Here is a 10,013-nt window from a genome sequence, read left to right as displayed (position 1 = left end):
CAAGAACCCTAGATAGGAAAGAAGTTGAGGAGAGCTTATCTAGCTTTGAATGTTTAGAAGAGGAGGAAGAACCTTCAAATCAGCTTGTTCGAAGGTCTACAAGAGACATACATCCACTTGAAAGGTATTCACCTGACGATTGGAGATGTATTTTTTCTTTGAATACTAATGTGGATAAACCAAAATCTATAGAAGAGGCATTAGGTATGAATGATGCAGAATCCTAGAAGATTTCTATGGAAGAAGAAATGGAATCTTTGAGAAAGAATGATAAATGGGATCTTGTACCATTTCCTGAAGGATAGAAGTCTGTTGGTTGCAAATGGGTTTTCAAGAAAAATATGGGTTCAGATGAAAGCATTGATAACTATAAAGAAAGGTTGGTTACAAAAGGCTACTCTCAAGTTGAGGGTGTTGATTATGGTGATATATTTTCTCCTATTGCCAAAATGACATCCATTATATTTTTTATTTTTATTTCTTCTTCTTATGATTTAGAGCTTGAGAAAATGGTGGTGAAAACTGCTTTCCTTCATGGTGATTTGGAGGAGGATATTTATATGACACAGACAGAGCACTATGTGGTGAAAGGTAAAAGTAATTTGGTTTGTAAATTAAAGAAATCTCTATATAGCCTAAAATAGAGTCCTACGATGTGGTACCAAAAATTTGATACATACATGTTGAGTTTTAGATTTGAGGGTTCTAAATCAGATCACTATGTCTATTACAAATCTAATTGTGATTATTTCTTGTATATTGTAGTGTATGTTGATGATATATTATTCATTGGTAAAGGGAAGGGTATGATTTCAGAACTTAAGACTCAACTCACTACTAAATTTGAAATAAAATATCTTACTACAGTGGAACACATTCTTGGGATGGAAATTAAAAGAGATAGAGTGAATACAAAGCTATGGCTAGGCCAGAGTAAGTATGTGAATTAAGTGTTACAGAGGTTCAACATGCAAGATTGTAGACAATTGTGTGCTCCTTTTATTGTTGGAATGAAATTATCTGCTAGAGATTGTCCTACATCCCCATCAGAGATGGAAGACATGAGAAGAGTGTCTTACCAAAGTGCAGTTGGAATTTTCATGTATGCTATGGTCTATACTAGACCAAACATTGCCCAAGCAGTGAGAGATATATCTAGATATATGTCTAATCTTGGTAGAGTTCATTGGGATGTAGTCAAAAGAGTCTTCAAATATCTGAAGGGTACCTCAGGGTATTCTTTGTGTTATCATGGTAATTCAATTAGAGATGCAATTTCCTTTGATATTTATGATTATGTGGATTCAAACTGGGTAGGTGATATTGATAGCAGAAGACCCACCAATTCTTATGTGTTTACTTTATTTGGTGGGGCAATTAGTTGGATGAGTAAAAGACGGGTTGTGGTTGCTTTGTCCACTACTTAAGCATAATATATGGCAGCCACTCATGCTTTTAAAGAGGTCATTTGTCTTAAGAGACTATGTTCATATATTGGAATAAAATAAGGAGGTGTGATAGTTTAGTGTGACAGTCAGAGTGTGATTTGCCTAGCTAAGAACCCAACATTTTATACTCGAACAAAGCACATTGATATTTAATATCATTTTGTCATAGATATGGTCAAAGATGGCAGGGTGAAGCTAGTTAAGGTAGAAACTTTAATGAATGTTGTAGATTCTTTAACTAAGGTTGTGAGCACATAGAAGTTCAGATAGTCCTTGGAGTATATGGGCCTCATTGCCCCTAGCAATTAACTCATTATGTTGATACTCCCTTTTCTCTTGCAAGGTGTTTAACAAGTGGGAAATTTGTTGGGAAATTGTGTCTCAACCTTGCATTTACATGAGGTTACTATTGATACTAATTTTTTATTTGAGCATGAAATGGTGCAAAATTATTCCCAAAGCTTTTGGTTGTCTAGATAAACATTTCAGTAAAGTTACATTGAAAAATCACAGCTAGTTTTGAAGATATTAAATTTTCCATTTTGGAGGAGTCTAATGAAAGGTTTTAATTTGATTTTGAGGACTTTAGAGGCCCTAAAATACCCTGAAAACTAGGCACAAATGGTATAGCCATTTAAAAGGAAATAGAGAACTTCATGAGTTTTTCGACACTTCAAACAGTTCATCAATAGGACACACGGTTCTCAAGTTATGGCCTCCAGAAGTTTGTACTCCTATAATAGGAAATATCAAATACATCAGGCACATAAATGAGTTGTAAAAAAGGGAGGTGCATGCCATACGACATCTAGAAGGGAGATAAGGTTTGCTACACCTTATTGGGTTGTTTTAACACATGGTTTTGCAATATCGTTTGTTGGTTTCTTGTATTGTATGTCCTATATATAAGGTGTGTGAGATAAAGGTTGTGTGTAAGAGTCTTATGGATATTGAGTTACATGTGAATCTCTAATTAGTGGTAGTCATGTGAAGAGATTTCTCTACAAGTATATTATAATTTGTTTTTTATTATTGAATAATATATTAGGAGACTTTTGGAGTGTGGGGTTTTTCTCATAATTTTTTTTTCCCCACGTAAATCATTGTGTTAGGGTTTGAATGTTATTATATATATTTCTATTTTCTATAACTATTGTAATGATCTATTAAAGTTTATGCATTACCATCCTCTCAAGGTTAGTGTAGGAAGTTGTTTTGCTACTTGACTTCATTACTCTCTCTCTCTCTCTCTCTCTCTCTCTCTCTCTCTCTCCCACACTACCATGCTCTATCCTTACTTCTCTATCTCCCCTCTCTCTCTCTACATACCTCTTCTTGACTTCCTCCCTAGCTCTAAATTCATCTTCATAAATATTGCTTTCTACTTTTGTCTTTCTCGCTTCCTCCCTCCCTACTTCCCTATCGATTTTTATTTATCTATCATTCTCTCTACCTCTCTTTTCATCCCTCACTACTTTTAACTCCCCTAACTCTCTACATCCTTCCCTTCATACTACTCTCTCTCTCTCTCTCTCTCTCTCTCTCTCTCTCTCTCTCTCTCTCTCTCTATCTATCTATCTATATATATGTATATATAACTTCTCTATATCTCTATGTTTCTCTTTACATGTCTCTCTATCAATCTAGGTCTTTAGATAAATATTTTATGGGAGATTACAAAAGGGTAGGTAGATATAGATAAGTAGAGAAAAATGAAAAGAGAGAGAGGTAGAGATATAGGAAGAGAGGGAGAGAGATGTAGGCTGATAAAAAGGTATCAAAGAGAGTGATATTCATATAAGTGGTAAGGGAACATTTGGGAGGTAGAGGAAAAGATAAAAATAAAGGTATTGTAAGGAGGGATATATATAGAGAGAAAGAGAGAGGGGAATATAAGATATAGTGAGAAGTTGAGAGAGGGAAAATAGATAGAGAGAGGTGGAGAGGGAAGGAGATATATAGAGATAGGTGATATATAAAAAGGTGGAGGGGAGACTTGGAGTGAGAAAAGGAGAGGTATTTAAAGAGAGATCCCAGGTAGATAGAGATAATTAGCTAGACAGAATGGAGATGGAAGGAGGGAGGGGGAGAGATAAAGTGAAAGTGAGAGAGAGAGAGAGAGAGAGAGAGAGAGAGAGAGAGAGAGAGAGAGAGAGAGAGAGAGAGAGAGAGAGAGAGAGAGTTGAGATAACTAGTAGAATTGAGGGAAGGAGGTATAGAAATAGGGGAGATAAAAGTAGATAGGGATGGAAAGAGAGGTAGGAAGAGAGAGAGAGAGAGAAGTGAGAAAAGAGAACAAGAGGGAAGATAGATACCCATAGAGAGAGAAGAGATAATACATAAAGGGAGCGGAGAGATAGAGTGTATAGATAGATTGGTAGTTGATAGAGAGGTGGAGTAAAGAGTAACTCTCCTTACCTCCCTCTCTTTGAATACCTCTCCTTCTCTCCCTCACTCTAACTCTCCCCCCACTTTTATATATATCACCTGCCTCTATCTTCTTCCCTCTCCACCTCTCTTTATAAATTTCCCCGCATTAAACTTATCACTATCTCCTCTCTTTCTCTCCTCTTATTCTCTCTCTATTCATACATTATTCCCCCTTGTGTCCACCTCTCTAGTTACCTTTCAAGACACCATATGACCCCTTAGGATAATATGATGTTCTAAAGGGTCATAGGGTGTCCTAAGGAGTCATATGGTGTTCTAACACATGTGTGGCCCCTTAGGACACCATATCACAATTTTTAACATCTTTGTATGTACGACATGATCTCTTAGGATACCATATAACTCATTAGGACAATATGAATGTCTTAAGGGGTCATATGGTGCTCTAACACATGTGTGGCCCCTCAAGACCCTATATGACCCCTCAAGATGCCATATGACCTTTTTTAACATCTCGGTATGTACGACATGACCTCTTAAGACACACCCTGAGCACTAAGGACACCATATGACACCCTAAGGGGTCATATGGTGTTCTAACACATTTGTGGCCCCTTAAGACCCCATAAGACCCCTTAGGACACCATATAACCCATTAGGACGATATGATGTGCTAATGGGTCATATGGTATCCTAAGGGGTCATATGGCGTTCTAACACACGTGTCCCCCCTTAGGACCCCATATGACCCCTAACGACACCATATGACCCCTAACGATAACATATGACTCCTAATGACACAAGATGACCCCTTAGGACACTATATGACCACTTAGGACACCATATGACCCCTTAGGTAACTATATGTCCCCTTAGGACACCAAATGGCCAATCTTAATATGCTACTACACAACATGACTCCTTAAGACACCATATGAACCCTTTGGACACCATATCGATAATATGATGTCCTAAGGGTTCATATGTTGTTTAAAGGGGTCATATGGTGTCCTAACACATGTGGGGCCCCTTAAGACCCAATATGACCACTAACAACACTATATGACCCTGTAGGATCCAATATGACCCCTAATGATACTATATGGCCCTTTAGGAGACCATATGACACCTTAAAATGCCATATCAACCCTTAGAACAATATGATGTCCTAAGGAGTCATATAATGTTCTAACACATGTGGCCCCTTAAGACACCATATGACACTTTAGGACACTATATGACCCATCAGAACACCAGATGACCCCTTAGGACACTATATGACTCCTTTGGACACCATATGACCCCTTTTAACATTGGACCATACAACATGACCATATGACCTCTTACAACAATATGATGTCCTAAGGGGTCATGTGATGTATAAGGGGCTCATATGGTGTCGTAACACATGTGTGGCTCCTTAGGACCCCATATGACCCCTAACGATACCATATGACCCCTCAAGACACCATATAATCCCTAACAACACCATATGACCTATTACGACACTATATGGCCCTTGACCCCTCATGACACCACATTGCCCATTAGAACACCATATGACCCCTAATGACACCATATTGCCCCTTTTCACATCCTACTACACAACATGACCCCTTAGGATAGCATTTGACCTCTTAAGACACCATATGACGTCCTAATCTAGGTCATATGGTGTTCTAACATGCGTGGCCCCTTAGGACTCCATATGACTCATAATGACACCAAATAACCCCTAGAGACCTCATATGGCCCCTAAAGACATCATATGACCCTTTAAGACCTCATATAATCCCTAATGACACCATATGATACCTTTGGACACCATATGAACCCTAAGGACACTCTATGACTTCCTAAGGGATCATATGGTGTCCTAAGGGGTCACATTGTGTTCTAACATATTTGTGGCCCCTTAGGACCCCATATGACCCCTAACAACACTATATGACCCCTTAGGACACCATATGAACCCTTAGGATGCCATATGATGTTCTAATGGTTGATATGGTGTCCTCGAGGGTCACACATTGTCCTGAGGGGTATTTTGGTGTCGTTATGGGTCATATGGTGCCTTGAGGGATCATATGGTGTTCTTAAGGGTGATATGGGGTCCTAAGGGGCCACACATGTGTTAGAATACCATATGAACCCTAAGGACATCATATTTTCCTAAGGGGTCATATGGTATCCTAAGGGGTCATATCATATCATTAGGAGTCATATAAGGTCCTAAGGGACCACACATGTATTAGAACAACATAAGACTCGTTAGGACACCATTGACCCCTTAGGACATAATATTGTCCTAAGGTGTCATGTGGTGTGCTAAGGAGTCATATGGTGTTGTAAGGAGTCATATGGTATCGTTAGAGGTCATATGGTGTCATAAGGGGACACACATCTATTAGAACACCATATGACCCATTACGGCACCATATGATCCATTAGGACATCATATGGTGTCCTAAGGGGTCATATGGTGTCATTAGGGGCCATATGGGGTCCTAAGGAGCCACACATGTGTTAGAACACCATATAAGCCCTTAGGACACCATATGACCCATTAGGACATTATATTGTCCTAAGGTCTCATATGGTGATGTAAGGGGTCATATCATGTACTAGGATATTAAAAGGGGTTATATTGTGTTTAGAGAAGTCATATGGTGTCCTTAAGGGTCATATGGTGTCATTAGGGGTCATCAAGGTAACTAAGGGGCCACACGTGTTAGAACACCATATGACCCCTTAGGACATCAGATTGTCCTGGGAGGTCATGTCATGTACTAGGATGTTAAAAGGGGTCATATGGTATCCTTAGGGGTCATATGGTCTCCAAAAGAGTCATGCTATCATTAGAGGTCATATGGGGTCCTAAGGGGTCATATTGTGTCATTAGGGGTCATATGGGGTTGTAAGGGGCTACACATGTGTTAGAACACCATATGACCCCTTTGGACACCATATGATCCCTTAAGACATCATATTGTCCTAAGGGGTCATATGGTGTCCTAAAGGGTCATATGGTGTTCTTAGGGGTCATGTCATGCACTAAGATGTTAAAAGGGGTCATATGGTGTGCTGAGGGGTCATTTCATGTACTAGGTTGTTAAAAGAGATTATATGGTGTTCCAAGGGGTTATATGGTGTCATTACAAGTCATATGGGCTCCTAAGGGCCCACACATGTGTTAGAACACCATATGACCCCTTATGACACCATATGACACATTAGGATCCATCATATTGTAGTAAGGGATCTTATTGTGTCCTAAGTGGTCATAGTATCTTGAGGGGTCATATGGTGTCATTAGAGGTCATAATGGGTCCTAAGGGGCTACACATGTGTTTCCTAAGGGTTCATATGGTATCTTAAGGGGTCATATAGTTTCCTTAGGGGTCATATGGTGTCGTTAGGGGCCATATGGGGTCCTAACGGGAGATCCATGTGTTAGAACACCATTAGACCCCTTAGGACACCATATGACCCATTAGGCCATCATATTGTCCTAAGGGGTCATGTTGTATACTAGGATGTTAAAAGGGGTCATATGGTGTTCTTAGGGGTCATATGGTGTTGTAAAGGCTCCTATGGTGTCGTTAGGAGTCATATGGTCTCCTAAGGGACCACACATGTGTTCGAACAACATATGACCCCTTAGGACACCATATGACCCATTAAGATCCATCATATTATACTAAGGGGTCATATGATGTCCTAAGAAGTCATGTCATGTACTGGGATGTTGAAAGGGGTCATATGGTATCCCGAGGATTCATATGGTGCCCTAAGCGGTCATGTTGTGTATTGGGATATTAAAAGGGGTCATACAGTAACCTGAAGGGTCTAATGGTTTCCTAATGAGTTATATGGTGTTGTTAGGGATCATATGGGGTCCTAAAAGGTGACACGTCTTAGAAGAACATATGACCCCTTCAGACACTATATGACCCATAAGGACATCATATTGTAATAAGGGGTCATATGGTGTCCTAAGGGGTCATGTCATGTACTACTATGTTACATGGCTTCATATGGTATCCTAAATGGTCATGTTGTGTACTAGGATGTTAAAAGGGGTCATATGGTGTTGTGAGGGGTCATATGGTTTCCTAAGGGGTCCTATGGTGTCATTAGGAGTCACATGGGTTCCTAACAGGACACACATGTCTTAGAACACCAAATGACCTCTTAGGACAACGTAAGAGAGATAGAGTATTAAACATGCTAAAAGGGGACAAAGGGAGAGAGGTCCTAAAAGGATTTTTAAGTGGATAGGGAGAGAGAGAGTACTAGGGCATATGACCCTTGAGTACACCATATGACCCATTAGTACATCATATTTTTCTTAAGGGGTCATATGGTGTCCTAAGGGGTCATATGGGGCCCTAAGAGGACATATGGGGCCCTAAGGGGTCATATGGTCCCCTAATGGGTGACATATGTGTTAAAATACCATATGACCCATTGGGACAAAATATTGTCCTAAGGGGTCATAGGGTTTCCTAAGGGATCATGTAATGTCCTAAGGGGTTATATGGTGTTCTGAGGGGTCATATAGTGTCATAAGGGTTCATATGGTGTCTTTAGGAGTCATATGTGGTCCTAAGGGTCCACACATATTGTCCTAAGGGGTCATATGGTGGCCTAATCAGTCATGTCATGTACTAGGATGTTAAAAGGGGTCATATGGTGTTATAAGGGGTCATATGGTCTCCTAAGGTATCATATAGTGTCATTAGGGGTCATATTGGGTCCTAAGGGGAAATACATGTGTTAAAACACCATATGACCCATTAGGATCCATCATATTATCTTAAGGGGTCTTATGGTGTACTAAGGAGACATGCCATGTACTAGGATGTTAAAAGGGGTCATATTGTGTCATGAGGGGTCATATGGTGTCCTAAGGGGTCATATGGTGTTGGTAGGGGTCATATGGGGTCCTAAAGGGTGAAACATGTGTTAGAATATCATATGACCCCTTGGGACATCATATTTTCCTAAGGTGTCATAAGGCATCCTAAGGGGTCATATCGTGTACTAGGATGTTAAAAGGGGTTATATGATGTTTTGATGTCATATGGCATCCTAAGGGGTCATATGTTGTCGTTAGAGGTCATATGGGTTCCTAAGGGGCCACATGTGTTAGAACATCATATGAACCCTTAGGACACCATAAGAGAAAAAGTATTAAAAAGGCTAAAAGAGGATAAAGGGAGAGAGGCCCTAAAAGGACTTAAGGAGAGAAAGAGAGAGAGAGGGAGTATTAAAAAGGCTAAAAGGGGACAAAGAGAGAGAGGTCCTAAAAGGACTTAAAAGGAGGGATACTATATGACACCATAGGATAATATGCTGTTCTAATGGGTCATATGGTATCCTAAAGGTTCATATAGTGTTATAACACATGTGTGTCCCCTTAGGACCCCATATGATGCCTAACGATGCCATATGACCCCTTAGGACCCCATACAACCCCTTAGGAAACCACATGACAAATATAAGCATACAGAGAGAGAGAGAGAGAGAGAGAGAGAGAGAGAGAGAGAGAGAGAGAGAGAGAGAGAGGGAGGGTGATATAGAAAGGAGAGAATGTGTGTCATGTATTTAGAGAATAGAGGAGAGATAGGTTTAAATCTTTGAGAGGAGAGAGTGAGATAGAGAGATGGGGGAGAGAAGGGGAGAGGGGTAGTGATAAGAAATGAGATAGGTCTATGGATGGAAGAAGATAGATAGAGAGAGCTTAGTGATTACTAGAATCTAATTGTCTTAAAAAATATAAAATCTAAATCTTGGTGAGAGAAGAGAGAGTGAGATAGAGAGAGGTGAAGAGAGGAGAACAGAGATTGGAAAATAGATAGGTCTAAAGCTTAGGGGAGGCAACAATCATGAGATTGAGACTTAGGAAGTGAATGATGATAGAAGCCCTTAATTACTGAAATTTAACTAAGTCTGAAAAATTATAAGATCTCTTAAAATCTAGAATTTGCATTATGACTCCTAGAGATCTGAAACCACTCTCAAACATCCTCACAATATATACATAAAATATAACTTAAAGCATTAATAATGGAATACTAAATGAATTTCATACAAGTCCATATTACTAATCTAATTTTATGTAAGCAAAACACATATGTGTTTTTTTCTTACTAAACATAACATGTACTC

This window comes from Cryptomeria japonica, chromosome 4 (assembly GCF_030272615.1).
Source record: "Cryptomeria japonica chromosome 4, Sugi_1.0, whole genome shotgun sequence".
Lineage (NCBI taxonomy): Eukaryota > Viridiplantae > Streptophyta > Pinopsida > Cupressales > Cupressaceae > Cryptomeria > Cryptomeria japonica.
Note: the sequence above shows the minus strand (reverse complement) of the source record.